Source organism: Meriones unguiculatus, chromosome 8 (genome assembly GCF_030254825.1).
Source record: "Meriones unguiculatus strain TT.TT164.6M chromosome 8, Bangor_MerUng_6.1, whole genome shotgun sequence".
Lineage (NCBI taxonomy): Eukaryota > Metazoa > Chordata > Mammalia > Rodentia > Muridae > Meriones > Meriones unguiculatus.
In genome coordinates this window covers 45,381,530-45,397,749 of record NC_083356.1, presented here as the reverse complement: position 1 = coordinate 45,397,749, position 16,220 = coordinate 45,381,530, and the positions used below count along the sequence as shown (strand labels likewise).

Here is a 16,220-nt window from a genome sequence, read left to right as displayed (position 1 = left end):
GCTCCTTGATTGTGAATTTCTTTTCCTCTTAATTTCCACATTTTCTCAACTTTCCTCTGTGTATTCCCTCCCCTCAGAAAGAGTCGTATCTATAGGGCATAGTGTCACGTGCCCGTAGTCCCAGCAATCAGGGCACAAAGGCAGGAGGATCCAATCAGAAACTAGTTGTTACCACTGTTGCACAAGGAGACACATTAAGCTTAGGAGGTTAGCACTATAGCACACAGATTCCACCGCTGGGTAAGTCTAGCGACAACTTTTCTCTTGAGTTCCAGCTTAGTTTCTCTACGTCATCATACCCAATCATACTATCTAGCTGTAGTGGACAAACAAGAGTAATGGCAATAACCTGTGTTGTTTTCAGATGCTCAGGGCTTCCCTGACTAATAATAATTGATAGGGAACTATCCCATGCCTGGCACTGAAATTCAATAATCAATCTATGCATTCTGGGAGAAAGCATTATATACATTTGCTTTCTCAAGTTTCTTTTTAACAAAATTAGATTATTAATTAGCATACAGAGCAGTTGGTTTCTATAAGGGTTCTTCATAAAACCTTGGTTTTGTTTTGTTTATTTTTTATATTAATTCTTATTTTTTTATAGTAATCACAGGTTATTCACTTTGCATCCTAGCCGTAGCCCCATCCCTCATTCCCTCCCAATCCCACCATCCCTCCCTCATCTCCTCCCTGCCCCTTTCCAAGTCCACTGATAGGGGAGATCCTCCTCCCCTTCCATCTGACCCTAGCTTATCAGGTTTCTTCAGGACTGGCTGCAATGTCCTCTTCTGTGGCCTAGCAAGGCTGCTCCTCCCTCGGGGGAGGGGAGGCTCGAAGAGCTAGCAGCAGAGTTCATGCCAGAGACAGTCCCTGTTCCCCTAACTAGGGAACCCACTTGGATACTAGGCTACCATGGGCTATTTCCGAGCAGGGGTTCTAGGTTATTTCTATACATGGTTCTTGGTTGGAGAAACAGTCTTATAAAAGACCCCTGTGCCCTGATTTATTTGGTCCTTGTGGAGCTCCTGTCCTCTCCAGGTCTTACTAACTCCCTCTTATTTCATATGATTCCCTGTACTCTGCCCAAGGTTTAAAACCTTGGTTTTGGTTAATGCACCTCTTATCCCCACTTCCCCAGATTTCCCTCACCTTATCTCTTCTTAAATCTTTATCCTACAATATTACCCACAAATGTGATTTTCTGGGTTATTTGTTGTTTGTTTTCTCAAGACAGGTTTTCTGTGTGTAGCTCTGGCTGTCCTGGTATTCACTCTGTAGACCAGGCCAGCCTTGAACTCACAGAGATCTGACTGCCTCTCCCTGTGATTTTTTTTTTTTTTTTTTTTTTTGCTTTGCTTTTAAGCGTCTTTATCTAGCCCAATTTTGTTCTATCTTCTGAGGAACATCTCAAAGAGGATGCTGATCTTGGATGATCTGGAATGCTGGGAGGATTTGGAAGATTAGAACGTTCCATCATTTCTCCCGTATATTCATTCACTGCCTCCTCTCCATCATGTCCTAACCTGGGTAGCAGTGGCATCATATATGTCTCCACCTGTCTGGACCCCAGTGTGTGACCCTGGCATTGGTTTGCACACTTTTAGAAGGAGGCAACTAAGCCTGCCTCAAAGAAGCAGAGAGCAGCTTACTGCTGGTCTAGTATTCAGGTCTGACTCCACCCTCGCCCCCATTTGAAGAACAATCTCACTAGGTCCTGTGCTCCAATCGACAGCAGCCTCCTTGACCCTTCATAGAATGGGTACAGCACCAGCTCAGTGGGAGAGCTGGCTAGGGTGCAAAGAGAGAACAGCTGAGGCTGAGCTTTCGCTTTTCTAATGGAACTTTTGGCTAAAAGAAAGATTTTATATTTTACTTCCACAACAAATACCCAGTATAAATTATTTTTGCACCATTTCTTCTGGGCATGTACTCCCTCACACGAGGAAGGATTTGGTTTAAAACACATTTTTCTCTGAGAAGGAAACCAATGGATTCCCCTGGCAGCTGGAGATCTTGCTTTGCCTAGTTAGCCAAGCATACTGGGAACTTCGTTGGTTTTAGTGTCTCTCTACTGATTAGCTGAAGCATAACCTTCTTAGACATTGACAACTGGTTAGTTAGCTGACTCATTTTGTCTGAGTAGTCTGCTTTCCTGATTTTCTCCAATTTTATAAACTAATAGTTTCTTTGTTCATATTTCCATCTTCTCTGGAGGTATGTGAGGATTGATTTTCATGTTCCACGGAGCAGTACAGAATTTATCGGAGTGGCTTTTCTACAAGTGCACTCTGCGGCATTCCAGTTCAGCAACAAGTCCTTCCCCCCCCCAACATCCCTGTTTAAACACTTTCTGTCCTCTTCTTGGAAACCAGACACATTAAATACATTAGCATATTCATGACTCTTCTAAATCTGGCGGGGGTGGGGGTGGGGAATTGTATGACCTATTAGTTTCTCATGTAAGAGAAGCGCCAGTACATGCCTGTAATCCAGGGCCACAGGCAGTAAGAGTAGGAAGATTGTGACTGTAGGGCCAGCCTTTGCAACATAGCAAGACACTAATGGGAGAGAAGGTGGGTGGGGACAAAACACACATATGAGAAGATAGGCTTGGCCAAACTGCATGTATGTGTGGTATATGTGTGTGTGTGTGTACATATGTATGTATGTATGAATGACTATATATAAATATATATGTATATGAGTATATTTATCTTTAGGACTGTGTGTATTCCAATACAGGTTATTATTAGCCCTATAATTATTATTACGGTATTATCTAACCTGCCATTATAATCAATAAAAGACATAGATACCTGAGATTTTAGAACAGCCTTATCTTACCTGGGGCACGGCAGATATTAACCCTTTAAACTACCTTTACCTCCCAGCCCCATCCCAGGCTACTTACCTGGGGCAGGGCAGATATTAACCCTCTAAACTACCTTTACCTCCCAGCCCCATCCCAGGCTACCTCTCGTCTAAAATTTCATAAATACTTGCTTATTTTTGATCTGGGCTGCTTCCTCCATCCGTGTGCTTCTCCCATGCGAACCCACGGTGGCAGCTCTCTGCTTTCTTCCGGTACCTGTCTCCTTCCCAAGATCCTCTGTCCCCTCCAAAAAAACATTATCCTGCCGCTTTGTGCCCTTCCTATGCGTAAGTCTTTTAATCACCTAATCAGGGATAATTGGGGAACATTTCTTCTCATCCTGGGGGAGGGGAGGTACAGGAAATAGTTTAACATTAATAACAATGCCTATGACAGGGCGGTAACCAGATCTCATGACACTGAAAGCAGCATTTGAATACATAGCACCAGACCAACCCCCAATACAGATTTGTTTGATTTTGTTCGTTTTTAAGTGAGTGTCTCATGTATCCCAAACTGGCTTCAAGCCTCTTCCAAGTACTAAAAGTGTGTACACCACTCTCCGCTTAGACATGTTTGGTTTGGTTTGGTTTGGTTTGATTTGGTTTTTCAAGACAGGGTCTCTCTGTATAGCCCTGGCTGTCCTAGAACTTGCTTTGTCGACCAGGCTGGCCTCAAACTCTGAGATCTGCCTGGTTTTGCCGCTGGATTAAATGTATACACTATACATTTTTGAAACATAATGTTTGTTAAGTGAAATGATGAGTGTCATACCTTTATATAGATTGGCTGTGTATATTCACTAGAAATTATATATATATTTTCCTGCATAAAGTACAGAGTGAATTATGTCCTGTTATCATGTATGTTGCTGTAGAATGATTTCACTTCCATAAAATGCCACTTGTAAACAAGTGAGACCGCTCACCGGGTAAAGGTGTTTGCCCTAGACCCACATGGTGTCAGGACAGACTGATTCTCACAACTTGTCCTCTGATCATGACTCATATTAGTGTTAGAAACTTGGGGTTTTAGTTGTATAATATTGGGTTTGGGACCTCAACAAGATATCCTTGGAGGATTTGTGGATCTGGATGTTTATTGACCTTGGTTGTGGGGGTATGTATTTTCCAATGTGACTTGGGATAGAGCTTACAGGTAGAACATGCGTGGTGCTCTAGGTTTAAGACCTAGTACTCAGATTCAGGCAGGGAAAATGGAAGTAGAAGAAAACAAAACAAAAGAAGAAATTACACCTTATGTTTTGGACAGATGTCGCTTTTATTTTTTTTAGATGTATTTATTTGTGTGTGTGTGTGTGTGTGTGTGTGTGTGTGTGTCTAAATGATACTTGTTGATTTGACCCAGTCTGGGATCACTTGGAAAGGGAGTGTCAGTGTGGGACTGTTTAGATAAGGCTGACCTTTGGGCAAGTGTATGGGGGATAGTCTTTACTGCATTGTTTGAGTTGGTGATAGCTGCCTATACTGTGGGTGGTGCCATGTCCTAGGCAGGGGATTCTAAACTGTAAGAGCAGAGAACACAAGCTGAGCACAAGTGTGTATGTGTGTATTGCTTTCTGTTCCTGGTTATGGGCACGACAGAACAAGCTTCCTGCAGCTCCTTCTTCTGTGGACTGTAACCTGGAGGTATCAGCCAAAATCAGCGTTTTCTCTCCTCAGTTGCTTTTGTCAAGGTGTTTTTATCACAATGATTAGAAAAGAAACTAAGACCCTGTATGTGTTTATATAGGGTAGTTGTGTGTGGTGTCTAGCACACACGTGTGTGTAGATGTGCATGAAAGGAGGCCAGAGGAGAGCACTGGGTTCCTCCTTCCCTCACTCTCCCCAATAGTCCTTTGAGGCAGGATTTCTTCCTGATCCTGGAGCTCCCTTTCTGCATCATGGGTAGCAGCAGGCTCCACGGATCCTCCTCTCCCTGCCGCCTCAGTGCTGGGGTCACAGTCATGTGCAGATCACATCTAGCTTTTATGTGGTTGCTGTGATCTGAACTCTGGTCTTTCTGCTTTTGCAGCAAATGATATTAACTGCTGAGCCATATTTTTCTAGCTCCGTTCCTTTTGGATTGTTTGTGACCCAGTCTCTTATGCCTCGTGATAGCTTTGACTCCTCTGTGTAGCCAAGGATAACCTTGAACTCATGTTCTTCCCAATTGCTGGAATTACAAGTGAGAGCCATCTTGCTCAGTCATGGTTTACATGGTCCTGGGGATCAAGCCCAGGGCCTCCCAGAAGCTAGGCAAGCAGTCTAGAATTGAGCTATGTCCCTGGCCCCAGATGTGTCTTTTCAGCATCTCTGATCAACAAAAGCTGCCCTAGCAGTTGTAACCTCACTGATCCACTCTACACTAAATGCCATGATCACCTTGTGTTCTGGTTTGAATCTAAACTGTTTTGAATGCTCATGTCTCAGCTTGGAATTGTGTTTAAAGCTTAAACCCACCCCTGGTTCCAGCTGTGGCCTCTACTTCCTGGTCCTTTGCATTGTGAACAGTTGCATGGCCTTAAGTCTTGCCACCGCCGCCTTCCTGTGGGAAATGGGCTAAGGTCCCTGAAACTTTGAGCCCAATTCAAAATATCCTCCAGTGAGTGCTTTTAGTTGGAATTTAACCACAGCGAGTAGAGAAGTAACGAGTTGCCATTATGCCAGGGAATCAGGTTCTGATGTATTTCAGCCTGGCTTTGAACTTGCTATGTAGCCAAGGATGACCTTGGTTCTGCTACTTCTGCTATCACCCCAACCAGCTGCTGGGATCACAGGGGTTCTGGACGCCATTCTCAGTTTAGGAGATACTCTGTAAGTGCCAGGCAAGGAATCTACCAACTGAACCACATCCCTAGCTCCTCTTCTTTTACCCTTTTCTGCCACTTTCTTAAGGAAGGCTGTTCCTTCTCTCTTGCTATTTCACAGGCTACAGTCTAATGAGAATCCTGGGGGCCTTCTTGTCACATACCTCTCTTTTGCTATCACATCAGTTCTAACCTTGATTCTAGGCCCCACTGAATGTAGACATCCTTGTTTCCAAGTTGGGTCCAAGTTTTTACATTTCACAAACAGCTTGGGTCTGGCTCTTAAGTAAATCTACTTAACTAGCTCTGGCACTTAACGCACACTAATGGCTCCCTGTTGCCGTGAGATTAAACGCCAGATGTAGCTAGCCATTCGTTTGTTCTGGCCCTGCCCATCAGAACCGTATATCCTGTGCCTGGTACTCACAGTCCCACTGCTTTGTGCAAACACCAGGCCTCTTCCTGCCCCGGCTAAGTAAGCTGGAGCCACTGTTGTCCTTCAAGTCTCAGCTACTGTATTAGCGTCTCAGGGAAGCCTTCCTTAAGGACGCCGTGAGAGTTCTCGCCGTCATTCTCTGCTCCTTCTTTATTGTATAACCCTGCTGTTTTAGTCATCTCGGGCTATTTTAAGAAATCCCATAGACTGGGTAGTTCAAACAATCAAACATTTGTTTGGAGGTCCAAGATCAAGGTTCTAGTTAATTCTGTATGTGGTGGGGGTCAGTTTCTTGGTTTACAGACCACTGTCTTATTACTGGGGTCTGTTTTTTGGGGGAGGTGGTTTGCTTGTTTGGTTTTTGTTCACTGGGGCAAGAGCAAGCTCTCCCGTCACTTGTTACAGGAAGTACAAATCCTATTCATGAGGTGCCTGCATACCCTGCCTACTGATACCATCTCACCCTAGGAACAGGAATTCAGCATAGAAACTTTGGGAGTAGGATAAATATTCAACCTATAATACTTGTCTTATTTCCTGTGTAATCAGAAAATAAGAAAATATATAATCTGAAAATATATAATTACATTTTTTTTTCTCCAGCACCTGCCCCAAGGGTCATTATCTGTCTAAATAATTGTAGTCCAAGTATCTAGGACAGTCTGTGGCATTTAATAACAGCTTGCTTGAAGCAAGATCATTGACAGATCCAGTAGTATTTCTGTAGAAGGGGTTGGGGAATTTCTTGTACCTAGCACCTGCATCATGCCTTCAGATATTTTATAACCATGATCTTCATTTTTTCTCAACCTCTTATGAAGGTGCATGGAAACAGTCTTCCTACAAGTGAGGAGAAAACGACCCAATTAATACCTTTCCCAGTGTCATCCATTGCGTAAATGTCAGGACTAGATTCAAATCATAATGCTGGTTGCTGTTGTTGAAATGGCTGCGCTGGAAGTAGTTGTGGTTGTTGTTGCTAAGGCTGTTGCTGCTACTGCTGCTGTTGTTTTGAGACAGAGTCTTACTATGTACTCCGAGCTGGCCAAGATCCCATTCTGCCTCTGTTTTCCCAGGGTTGGGACCATGGTATTATTTTAGGAGATATAAACCTTTGAGGCAGAGCCCAGTAGATGATAAATTACACTAAATTATTAAATGCTTGCTAAAAAGTACTCAGGGATGCATAACCTTTCTCTCCTACAGAAGGGAGTCTATATTCCATTCAAAGCACATAGTTAGAGTGGTCACGTGCTGTAGCTGTGTGTAGTGGTGCACACCTTTAATCCCAGCACTGGAGAAGCAGAGGCAGATGGATCTCTGTGAGTTCAAGGCCAGCCTGGTCTACAGGGTGAGTTCCAGGACAGCCAGTGCTACACAGAGAAACCCTGTCTTGAAAAACCGAAGGAAGACACAGAGAAAGAAGAGAGAGACAGAGAATATTTACATGCTCACCTGGACTGACTTGAAGAAGATCAAATAAATGACTTGTTCTTAGCTGCAGCCCCTCACTTGGACCAGGACGAGGTCTTTCAAGGTCATTCGAGGGAACACTCCAGAACTCGCCCTTTTGCTAGTTTATTTAAGCTCTTGTATCACGCTCTTGTTAGAGCAGACCATTTTGCCTCCAGGCTCCAGTGGAGCTTGGGCCACACTTACAAATACAGAACAAGAGAAGCCCAAGGACTTTTCTGGAAAGTTTCTTTTTTTCTTGTGGGAATAATTAGATTTTGTGAGAAACAGTGCTCAAGTGTTCATGCTGCCCTGTGCCAAGTCTCACAGGCATTTCTAGATTCCTGGCTTCTTCTCTTGTTTCCTGCTGTGATGAATTGATGGATGTTGGCTGACTGTTCCTCATTCCTTAGGTTGCTTGTTTTTTTATGTGTGTGTTTATATAAAAACAGCTACCTGAGTCACAATACAGAATGAATGGAATTGCCTCCCCCTACACTGCAGAAACCTTCCTTTTGCCTAGAGAAAACACATTCAAAACCCTAATCATTGGTCTTCCCATTTCAGACAACCCTGGACAAGTTGCATGGAATTTTCCTCTCAAATCAAGAGAGGCCAGGTTCCTAGCCAGTCAGTCAAGCTAATTAGCAAGTAACAGTTGGAGAATGACCATCAGAACAGATGGGAACAAACTACACTGGGCTCTGGGCAGCTCTTAAATAAATAGCAGTCAATAGCTATGGATTGCTGCCATGTGCTGGCTGTCACACTGGGCCATCATGGGATTTACAGCTGAGCAAAGAGGACATTAAGCAAGTTATCCAGGACTGAATATATAATCACATGTACATATATTTTAATTACATATATATTACATACACAAATAATCACATATATCTGAGCTGTTAACTATGAAGGAGAAAAGAGTGCTTGTAATTTTTACAGGGTGAAGGGGGTCTGAATAGGAGTGCTTCCCTGAGGAAAGAAGAATTGAGCCAAGGTCTAAAGAATGAAGAGAAAACTGGAAAGCTGGGAACAGTGACACATACCCTTAATCCCAGCACTCTGGAAGGCAGAGGTAGGCAGATGACTGTGAGTTCAAGACCAGCTGGTCTACAGAGTGTATCCAGGAGAGCCAAGGCTACACAGAGAAACCCTGTCTCAAAGAAGAGAAGGAGGAGGAGAAGCAGGAGGAGGAAGAGAAAAAAAGGATGAAGATAAATCAGATAAATGTCTATCTATGTGCTGTATACACTTAAGTCAAACACTGTGTTTTTAGAGCATGTACTTCCCTTTTCTCTTCTGAGTCACAGGGAAAATAATTTGTTTACCTCTGCCCCATAGTCCCATTGCAATGATATTGTGTCTAAGTTCATGGCTTCTAGTGATCATGAACTGAACCCTCAGGATCCATGAGCCAAAGGAAACCCTCCCTCTTATAAATTGTTTCTTTTGGCTTTTTTTTTTTTTTTTTTTTTACAGCAAAGCAAAAGTCAGGAATACAGTTTCATAAATAATGAGAGACTACAAATGAAAACATAACTAAAATATACATGAAGATTTCTCATAGCTCATCTGGGCATGGTGGAACTTGCCTATAATCCTAGTACTTGGGAAATAGAGGCAGGAGGATCAGGAGTTGAAAGTCATTCTTGGCTACATAGTAAGTTCAAGGAAATTGTGAACTATGGAAGACCCTGTATCAAGAAAAAATTTTAAAAAGTTATAACTAAAATGGCATTATTTTTCAGGGGGGTCTGCTACACCATTTTTGCATCTTAGTATCTGTCGGGGGTTTTTATCCCACCTTAGACTTTAGTTCCCAAATAAATGACACAAAAACATCACATTTTATTAACAAGCTGCTGGTACTATGCTAGGCCAGTTCTGAGCCATTCTAACCCATCTAGGCCGTTAATAACCAGATAAATACCCTGTTACCTGCCAAATTGTTCTGCCTGGGCTGTTTCTGTTCTTGCTGTCTGTTGGGATGAAATTCTCTTTGCCATGTGCTCATGGTCGATCGTGCCTTATGACAACTTTCTTCTTTCTCTTTTTACTTTTTCACCTTTTCTCTCTCTAACTCATGGTTCCCTACCTGAGACTCTTCACTGAACTGGAAGTCCAACCTTCCTATCTTCTGCCCAGTCATTGTACTCCAGCCTTTTATTGACCAATCAGAGATAACTGGGGAGCATTCTTTACAGCACCCTGATCATTGCAATGCCCCTGACAGAACTGCAATTCAGCCTTGAGGCACAGACCTCAACGTCTGAATACACAGCACACAAGGCTAACCCCTACACATAACTCAAAAAGACAAATAACAACAACAACAACAACAAAAATAAGAAAATACTCTGAAAATAAACTATAAAAATCAAGAATGCATGCATGGCCAATAAGTGCATGAAAAGATGTGTAACACCATTAATATAATGGAAATGAAAAAAAAAAAAACAGAATGGTGCTGAAAAAAGGTGATGTATTTATGTTTGTTGAAATGGGTGTGTACATTCCCTAAAAATAAAAATACTCCAGAAAGGGGCATGGCAGGTTTCTAAGAGGCAACCAGCAATGCCCAGTATATAAAGTATACCGAAGCTTTCTTCAGTCCTGGACTCTTATTCCCATTTCCCTGAGACTAGAAAAAGGCTACAAGATTGAGGAAGGGTTCACCTCTATAGTGTTGAGAGAGAAGGTGGTCATGGTTGAAATTGCTTTCACACTTTTAGCATCTGGAACTACAAGACAAATGTTCATTTCAAGTCATCCTAGTTTGGCTGTTTTCTTATAAAAAACCCTAAAGAGTAGATATAGTGGCTGTGTGTCTAGGCAAATGGGAGCTCAATTAAAGAAGGGAGGGTGGACAGTTGCAAAAACTGCATATACATTCTTTACATATTATAAAATGCCTGGTACCTACAGTGTCCTGTGGCAGGTGCTCGGATTCTGGATTGGTAGGTCTAGATTGTGCTTAAGGACAACCAAGGTCCCTGCCCTCAGGGTTTCAGGTCTATCGATGAGCCAGAGCTCAATAATTTCCAAATACCTAACTACATGTGATGTCACTACATGCAACCATTACTAATCATCTACACATATTAGTTGTAAGCTATGATGTATAAATTTGGCATAAAGCTTACTGGCTGCAAGCCTTGGACTCTAAGATACAGTAAGTTTGCACATTTCATTCGTTTTCAGAATTCAACAATGAAGACTATATCATTGAGTCTTTCATTTCTGCTTTGTGCTTCAGTTTCTTTGTTCTACCTTTCTTTTTTTTTGTGCCAGATGAAATCAAATCTTGTCAATGTCATAGTATGACTTATGGTCTCCTGAGGACAGTCTCAGGAAGAAAGTGATGAAAACATTGGTCTGGCAGAGGATCAGCTGGCTGGGTTAGGAAGCTTGGGTACTGAGTTGATTAAATGCTTGGTTTTACAGATTCCTGATCCTCCACCAGTCCCTTGAGTCTCAGTAAATATCATCACTGCCCACCCAGTTTCTCAGGCCAGGTATCTATCTGAAGGCCATGCTTGCTTTTCCCTTCTGTTTAAGATGTTTCAAAATGCACTTAAGTGACTAAACACCACTTTTATATTCTAAAATAATTGAAGCATAACACTGGGTACCCCAGTAACATTTCAGTCAGAGAAAGGAAGTTGCAGGAAGCATTGAACCCAAGAGACTTTACTAAAATAGTAGGCTTTAAATTTAATGTTTGGAATATAATCCCACCTTTCCAATAAGTAATATTCCAGGATATGCCTCTTTTTTTTACAGATGGAAAATGAGTTTCAGGTTAGGATTATATGGATTCATATTTGCTTACATCTAGATACTATGCTCTTGTGATTGTTAAACATCTATGGAAATGATTATATCAAAAGAGGATATCTATAGGCCAAAAGATTTAATGTGCTTGTGGCAAGAACTGACATCAACATTTGGAGCCACTGCATGGCTCATACTATGTGGCTATACTCTCCAAGAACACTGATAATAGCATTTTGGAGAAGTGATACATTCATATTAATAAAAAGTTTAAAATTGAAAGATCTGAGCGCTGAAAATGGGAAAGAATATGGTACCTGAGGATTTGAGCTGCCTCAATGTGTTGGCATATAAGATATTTCAAGTGTAGCTGGTCTCTTGGGTGAATGCTTTTTGTTGGTCTGACACCCAAAAGCATGACCTCTCTAGCTAGCACCACAGGAGAATAAGAATAGATCCTGCTCACTTGCTTATGGATGCTGTCTTAGTTAGGGTTTTATTGCTGTGAAGAGTCACCATGACCATGGCAACTCCTATAAAGGAAAACATATCACTAGAGCAAATGAAAACATATTACAGTTTCAGAAATTTAATCCATTATCATCAAAGTGGGAAGTGTGGGAGCTTCCAGGCAGCCTTGGTACTGGAGAAGGAACTGAGAGTTCTACATCTTGATCTGCACGTAGCAGAGGGAGATTGTGTGCCACACTGCGCGTAGCTTGAACACAAGAGACCTCAAAGCCTGCCCCCCACAGTGACATACTTCCTCCCACAAGGCCACACCTCCTAAGAGTGCCCCTTGCTATGGGCCAAGCATTCAAATAGACTTCATAGAATTCATGAGTCTATGAAGACTATACCTATTCAAACCACCATGGATACTTAAGTAAGCTCTACTTGGTTCACCCACTGCTCTGGCATCTGTTTTGTTTTATTTTTAATTTTAAGGGTTCTTTTGTATTTATCTTTACTATTTATTTATTTTGTGTGTGTATGTGTGCATGTGTATATAGTCATACATTCCACAGCATGTGTGAAGGTCAGAAAACAGCCTGCAGGGTTCTCTCCTCCCAGTATGTGGCTTCTATCAATCAAACTCGGGTCTTCAGACTTGGCAAAAAGTGATTGCCAAGCCATCTTTCTGATCCCAGCATCTGTTGTTTTCTTTCCACTGTGTTTTCCCTAATAATGGTCCCAGCTGTGTTCTCGTAGAGTCCCATAGCAATGCTTGTCTTCCTTTGCCTGAAAATCTTCCTTTCTTCCCTCTCTGTTCTCCCAGCCACATTCATGAGTATATTCCTTCTGTCAGTACTACTGTGGAATTTGAGATAAGATTGGACAAAAGGCTTCCAGGTACCCAAACGAACACAGACTCCCATCAAGCTGCTGTGGGCTTTCAGGTCTCCTGAGATCACCTTCAGACCAAACTGGCTCCCTAGAAGTGAAGGCAGCTTAGTGGGCATCAACTCAGCTGAGTGCTTAGCTGTTTTCTCGGTTTCTGAATTGTGCAGTTTTTTTTTTAAGATTTATTTATTTTATGTATATGAGTGTTCTATCTGCATTTACATCTGCCAGAAGAAGGAATCAGTTCACATTATAGATGGTTGTGAGCCACCATGTGGTTGCTGGGAATTGAACTCATGACCATTGGAAGAGCAGACAGTGCTCTTAACCACTGAGCCATCTCTCCAGCCCCGAATCGTGCAGTTTTATAAATGCAAGTGTGTTGGAGTAAAGATAACTTTGTTAAAAAAATGTTTGAAATCCACTTGTAAATACTTGGCTGAGTTTCCGCACGGCGATCTTTACTACACAGTAGTCAGAAGCTTAGAACTGGAAAGGTTTCTCTGACTCTTGTGATCATATGCTTGTTTGAGCATCTACTGAAAGGTATAGAGCATATTCCCAGAAAAAGAGTTTGCGTGTGTATATCACACTTGCACGGTTTTATATTGTTCATGAATCATCTGAAAAAGCATAGATCATTAAGAGGAAAACCCTCTAGTTTAACCTATTTATTTATACCTTTTATAAAAGTTGCCACCACCACCCCCCCCCACACACACACATATACTTTGGCCAGCGTAATGGTGTCTTTAATTCCAGCACCTAGGAGGTAGAGGCAGACAGATCTCTGAGTTTGAGGTCAGCCTATGTAATGAGTCCACACCAGCCAGGGTTACATTGAGATACAATGTCTCAAAGCAAACAGGGTGCATTTTAATTTTTGTGTGTTTGTTAGTTAGTATCCATACCACGGATATGTGGGTATTCCTAAAGGCCAGAAGATGGCGTCAGATCCCCAAGTGTTGAAGTTACGAGTCTTTCTTTGTAAGCTGCTCAATGTGGGCAATTAGAATCAAATTGCAATCCTCTGCAAGAGTAGCAAGCGCTCTTAACTGCTGAACCACCTCTCCATTCTCTTTACATGTTTTAAATTAAGGCAGTTCTTTGATGGCTCTGCTGTTGTGCAGATCCAGTGCACTCTTCCTCAGCTGCTCTTAGTTCACGATGACAATGGCTGTGTCTTTCCTAGGAGGTGACATCTCACAGTCTCCCAGTTTTCTGTCTCTTGCATTCATAGTGGGAGAGCCACAATGTTCCTAAACTTTGGAAGGGATGGTATAAACATCTTTTGGGGGGCTGAGTCTTCACCTATCACTTATTCTCAATAGCCATGAATCTCTGCCTTCATTGCAGTTCACTGGAGAGAGGCTTCTTGGATTAAAGCTGAGAGTGGTAACTCTCTGTGTATATGAACATGTATGTTTAGAAAAGTGGTTCATCATTATGTCAATTCCCCTAAACAACAGTATTAATTTACCCTCTAGAGCCTATGCTCTTCCCACCATGAGCTTCTGAGTAGGTTCCCAATACCAGGGATCTTAGTTAGAGTTTCCATTGCTGTGAAGAGACACCATGACCAAGGCAACTCTTATAAAGGAAAACACTTAATTGGGTCTGGCTTACAGTTTCAGAGATTTAGTCTGGTGGGAAACATGGCAGTGGCCAGACAGACATGGTGCTGGAAGAGCCAAGAATCTTGCCTCAAGATCCAGAACAGGTGTGCCCTCCATTTCTGGACTGTAATTCAGTTGTCAAATTAACAACTGAGAATAGCCATCACACCTGGTATGAATTCCCTCTTGTTGAGTAAGCTTCAAATTCAACCATCAAGAAGTTGTTACCCCCAGAACAATTTGCCACTCTTGTATACATGGGCATAAATAACAGGTTGGTATTGTAGTGCCTAGACTTCATGTCTGGGTAAGATTATTGACATTTTTTTTTTCTCTCATAAGCTTATATAGCACCTTCCAGCACTATGGTTGGTTTTTGTTGTTTGTTTGTTTGAGAAAGAGCTGCATTCCACAGCTCAGACTGGTCTGGAACTGACTGTCTCGTTCAGGCTGGTCTCAAACTCATGCAGTCATCCTGCATCAGTCTCCCAAATACTGGCATTATAGGTGTAAGCTATGACACCTAGTCTTAATCTATTCATCTTAAGGGTAGTGAAAGTGAGGTTCGCAAGAGTAGAGCTACTTACCCAGGGCCAAGTGAGATGTCCAGGAGTTGAGTGTGATCACTCCTGACCAGGAAGCCAAGTGAAAGGTGTGAAATAGGCCAGCTTTTGTGCTGACCCTTTGAAAACTCAATTTACCTTATTTTCAAAATCATCCTCACCTCACTTCCACTATCAGAGTCAACCCAGCAACTGATTACCTGGTTGTTTTAATGCCATATTATCTTCGCTTGGTTTTTATTATTATCTTTATAATAAAAATGCCTTGGTTTTTTTCAAAGGATGTTCTACTTCCTACCGTAGTCTTCATGACTTCCCCCCAAAAGAGCAAAGTGTACTCTGTTTTACACATAAGAAAATGAAAACTCAAAGGAGATACGGTGGTTCTTGTCTGGGACCCCACCACACTGGTAGGGTGGTCATGAAAGTTTTGAGTTCAAAGCTAGTGGAGTCTGTAAGCGAAGATCTATTTTTTTAAAAAAATAAAACTTTCTGAAGACTCAAGTGAGTCATTCAAGGCCAAGCTACTAGTGAGGTTCAGCTCCTCTCATACCATGAATTCCATTCAGGGTACTGGCCTTGAACATAATCATCTTGTTTAAAGCTAGTATAAACAACACAGACAACCTTGAAGAAATGCCCAGGCCAGGGTTTCTCAGCATCCACCAAGCACCAGCATCACCAGGGTGGACTCATAAGAAATTCCCAAAGATGTAGACCTGGTCAATCTGGTGCTGTACCCAGCACCAGCAGCGATTGGGAGTTGCCAAGGTTGTGTGTGCAGCCAGGAGAGAGAACAGAGCCCCTAAAAGATGTCTCTGACACTGCATAGATGTATTGTTGGACAAACGGCCATGTTCTTTTCATGCCTCCAGTTTCTACTGAAAGCCATGCTCTATAGTTTTGTTTTGTTTTGTTTTTTGTTTTTTTCTTACATACATGGTGAAAATATTTGGTTAGTGTGCTTTTGGCCCTGGACTTTGAGCTTGTAGTATATCAGTTATACTTGCATTTGGAAATTTACAAGCTCCACTTGAATGTCAAAATTCACACAGAGCAATCCAGGCAAAGCAGCTGCCCCCGCCTCCTAATGACAGTTTTTCAAAGCCAAATATTGCTCATGCCCTCAGCTTGCTTGCTTTGAATCATCGCAGCTGGGCTCTGTGGCCTGTCTTAACTACCAGTGTGGTGCATACTTCTTGTAGGTACCACTCCAAGGAGGCTGCGAGTGGGCAGCTGTGCTCTTGCACCTGGGAAGGTTCAACGTGGGCCTTGGTTTTCTTAAGCATCACAGGATTTTTAGAGACGAGGAAATATCCTCCACAAACCCCTAGGAAAGTTCAAGGCT

General features: G+C 42.3%; 1 protein-coding gene across 1 annotated transcript in view; it reads left to right on the top strand.

Annotated features, from left to right (window-relative positions):
• Positions 1-16,220, top strand: part of Deptor (DEP domain containing MTOR interacting protein) — a 144,586-nt gene that overhangs the window by 108,614 nt on the left and 19,752 nt on the right. The gene's annotated exons all lie outside the window — the stretch shown is intronic.